General features: G+C 39.2%; 1 non-coding gene across 1 annotated transcript; it reads left to right on the top strand.

Moving 5' to 3' along the window:
* Positions 1 to 3,571: 3,571 nt before the first annotated feature.
* Positions 3,572 to 3,643, top strand: trnas-cga. The gene has a single exon. It is a non-coding gene; the product is annotated as a tRNA-Ser (tRNA).
* Positions 3,644 to 4,396: the final 753 nt, after the last annotated feature.

Raw genomic sequence — 4,396 nt, 5'->3', positions numbered from 1 at the left:
ATCCTTAGATTTGATAACACCTTAATGTCAGGAGGTTATCCCAAAGTGCTTCACAGGATATACTATAAAGTGCAGCGACTGTGTGTTTTGTGAGTGAACCATATTTTGCATCAGCCCTATAAAATAAATAAATGGTCAAAAGGAATGGATTCAAATGGGCTCATTGTATTCAACTAATTATATAGTTATACAATAATAACAGTCCTTGCATTTGTGTACAAAATGTTATAATGATAATTCTTGCATTTGATATAGTGCCTTATCACGTCTTCCAGACATCTCACAGAATATACTGTAAAGTGAATTGACTGTATATTTAGTGGCCAAAAAGCGGCAGCTAATTGTACACTGTCCCAAAAACAGTCATGGATTGAGTGACCAATTTTTTTAAAGGAATTATTACCCCCAGAAAAGCAATCAGCCAATCGACTAACAACCGAGTTCCTACTTACTGCTAGGTAAACAGAGGCACGTGGAGTAAGGAAATTGGCCAAACATTTTGCCTACCGGGAATCGAACCCAGGTCTCTCGTTTGCAAGAGACTTGGGTTATGTTAATCAATCCACACAGAAATTACTTTGAATTTAAATAAGGAATTAATTGTATTGCTTGGCACTTCTACATTTGGCCAAGCAGTGACATTCACACTTCAATAGTTGTGTAGCAAACCTTCATGCAGGTTTATCCTCATGAGAAATGTAAAAATAATATGAATTGCATGGATATTGGATACAAGACAAATTTGTTGAGGTTTATACAGCTGGCAAGTCTCAGATTGTATGAGACCATTAACTAATAGTCACTACATATCTCTTCACTGATACACTCCAATACGCCCCTTCTGCTAAATCTATCCAACAGCACTAAATCATTCTGATCTGATGCACAGAAAGATGCTTATCCACTCATGTCAGTTAGACAAAGCAGCAGGATCCTTATTTTGTACTGCCTCTTCCAAACAGCATAGATTATTTTGTTTACAGGTGGCCACAATAGAGCTTTATGCCTGGGGAGGATGTCCTCTGCTTTTCGTGTCACTTGCCTAATCATGGAAATGATACTCTTCAGGGTAACCTATGCAAGAGAGGTGAGAAAGCTTCATGAGGACATCTTCAGGCAGGATTCTGCAAATATCTCCCGGAACTCTGAGATCAATATGATGGAGTGACTAGCAGATTGCAAGTAATGCTTCATAGAGCAAATGCGGGATTGTCTGATTTTCACTGTAATGGCTCAGCTGTCTTGACTTGCATGTGCTTCTATTGAAGCAGAAAGAACTGCGGTAGAGTGCATCAACTCATATGACTCCGTGAGGAGCACAATGGACAGGTTATGAGGTTATATCTACACTTCAGGATCAAGCCTTCTGAAACAGCTTGTCTGTTTATGAAAAAATATTTCATAGTTTATTTTGTTTATAAAGAAACAAACCCTTAATTTTGTTCAATGTCAAGCTTTAAATGTCAAACTTTATTTTTGCAAAATCACTTTGTCACATTTTTATTTTTGCCTACTTTATTGTGAAGGGATTTGGAGAAAGTGTTACAAAAGCCCTTGTAAATATCTTTTTTGCTTTCAAATCAATCAATCAATCAATCAATCAATCAATCAATCAATCAATCAATCAATCAATCAACCAACCAGTCAATCAATCAATCAATCAACCAATCAATCAATCAATCAATCAATCAACCACCCAATCAATCAATCAATCAACCAACAATAATGAATCAATAATAAAATTGGTCATTTTCAATCCACGACTGCTTGTGGAACATTGCTGTGCGCAATTGGCTGCTGCGTTCGCCCACAAATATACAGTCAATTCACTTTACAGTATATTCTGTGAAGCGCTTTGGGACGTCTAGAAGATGTGAAAAGCGCTATATCAAAATGCAAGGATTATTATTATATTATCAGCAAATCGGTAAGAGGTATCATCACCAATGATGACTCATACATAGCCACCTCCAAGTTAGGAACTTGTCCCAAAAGGTGCATAGGATTAAACCTGGTGAGTTTTAGGAAAGTGGGCTTGTCATTGCAAATGTATTTCTGATCGATTGAGCTTTGACCTTAGAAAATGGAAGCTGATGATGCAACAAAATAACAATATAGCGTGAAAAGCACTATATCAAATGCAAGGATTAATATTATTATTATTGAAATTGGCCTTTGCACTTCCTAAACCTCTTGTTTTGTGTCTTAATGCACCCTATTGTTCTGGGTTTACTTTTTCAATCCCATTTGACATTTTGTATAACTCGATAAGATTCCCTCTGAGACTGAAGAGCTCCAGTTTATCTGATTGTTGTTCGTAACTCATTCCTCTTAACACAAGTGATCATCTTTATTGGTCTCCTCTGCACTGCCTCTAGGGCCTAGATGAAATAATGAATGCTTTCTGTTGGTGCAGAGCTCAAAATCCTCATTCACTCAGTTTTTGAGGGAGTTTCTACATGATGACAGTATTAAGTGTGAGGCGCTATCCATGTAAGGCGCTTAATATTGTTGTTGTTGGTGGTGGTGGTGGCGTTGATTGTTATCTGTCCTCTCTCTCCTTGGTTGAGTTAGTGACCCCATCATCTCTGAGTCAGAAGGCTGTGGTTTCAAACTTCACATTGGGATTGGAGCTCGTAGTGTTGCATTGTTGGACGTATCGACATTTGTATGCCTCACAAGCGAGATGATCTGGGTTTGATTCCTGGGTGGAGAGAAACTTTAGGCAAGTTTCCTTACTCCACACGCCTCTGTTTACTTAGCAATAAGTAGGAACCCAGTTGTTGGTTGATTAGCAGATTGCTTTCTGGGGGAAATAATCCCTCCCCTCCAAAAAAATGTTTTGGCAATCCACAACTGTTCATGGGTCACTGCTGTTTGCAATTGGCTGCTGCTCTTTGCACACAAAATAAAGCCAATTCATTTTAGAATAAATTCTGTGAGGCGCTTTGAGACGTCTCAACGATGTGATAAGGCGCTATATCACACGCAGGAATTATTATTATTATTCACTGTATATTTTGTGGGCAAAACTCAGCAAGCGATTACACAGAGCAGTTTCCCACAAATAGTCATGGATTGAGTGACCAAACAATTTTTTTTAAATTTTTTAAATTTTTTTTTGGAAGGCTCATTGCCCCCGGAAAGTGATCGACTCCAACTGGATTCCTACTTCCTGCTGATAAACAGTATTATTGTTATTATTATATGAAAAGTCCAGTGTGTGCATCCTCGGATGGACTTTAAAAATTCATGACACTATTGTAAAGAGAAGGCAATTACAACTCTGATAACAGTGAATCTATTTTCTTTGTCAGACCTTCTCGAAGAGCCTCCAAGTAGCAATCATTTATAAAACCTAATATTTGTTTTCCATCTTTGATTGAAATGAGAATTATAGATGTGCATTACTGAGAATACCAGCTGCTGATTCGAGACCAGTTAATTGACTTTTTCCATTATTCGAAAGGAGCCATTGGTAACATTACACAATAACCAGATTTGATTGGATTATACTATCGGCTGCATTAGCCATTTATAAACAGGAAGAACTTATAAACAGAAGGACAGGAGTCCTGTAGCTCAGTGGTTAGAGCACTCGCCTCGAAAACAAGAGACCTGGGTTTGATTCCCAGCAGGGTGAAACTTTGGGCAAGTTTCCTTACTCCACACGCCTGATAATAATCCCTCAAGAAACAAAAACAATAATAATTTGGTCGCTCAATCCATGACTGTTTGTGGAACACTGCTGTGTGCAATTGGTTACCATGTTTCACCCACAAAATATACAGTCGATTCACTTTACAGTATATTCTGTGAAGTGCTTTGAGACATCTAGAAGACGTGAAATGTGCTATATGTGACGTGAAATGTGCCACATTGGTGGTCGGGCCTTCAGCCTCTCAGCCCCGAGGCTTTGGAACTCTATCCCCCAGTGCCTTCGCCTTGCTTCCTCCCTTTCCTCCTTCAAGGCCGGTCTCAAAACCTTTCTCTTTGACCGAGCCTTCAGCTCCCCTCTCGACTCTCTTCCCCCTTCTCGCTCCCTCCCATCCCTCCCCTCACCCTGACCATTTCCCCCCTGCTCGGGTCATGACCCAACTGTGCAGCGCCTTTGGACATCCTCCTGACGTGAAAGGCGCTTTATAAATGGAATCTTGTTGTTGTTGTTGTATATCAAATGCAAGGATTATTATTAAAAGGACACAGTATGCATGCCGAACAATCTGGAGTTCACATTTCCTGAATTATGCTAACTGAGTCACCATGAGAATCAAAGTAGCAGTGGTAAATACTCCTACTTTTAATGACACGTCTGTGATAATACAGCGCATGCAACTCGTGCACAAATTACAAATATAAGATATGCACACAGGAGCAGATGTTAAACCTAACTAAG

Source organism: Callorhinchus milii, unplaced genomic scaffold (assembly GCF_018977255.1).
Source record: "Callorhinchus milii isolate IMCB2004 unplaced genomic scaffold, IMCB_Cmil_1.0 Scaffold4, whole genome shotgun sequence".
Lineage (NCBI taxonomy): Eukaryota > Metazoa > Chordata > Chondrichthyes > Chimaeriformes > Callorhinchidae > Callorhinchus > Callorhinchus milii.
The sequence above is the reverse complement of the archived record's forward strand: the minus strand, read 5'-3'. Positions and strand labels throughout refer to the sequence as shown.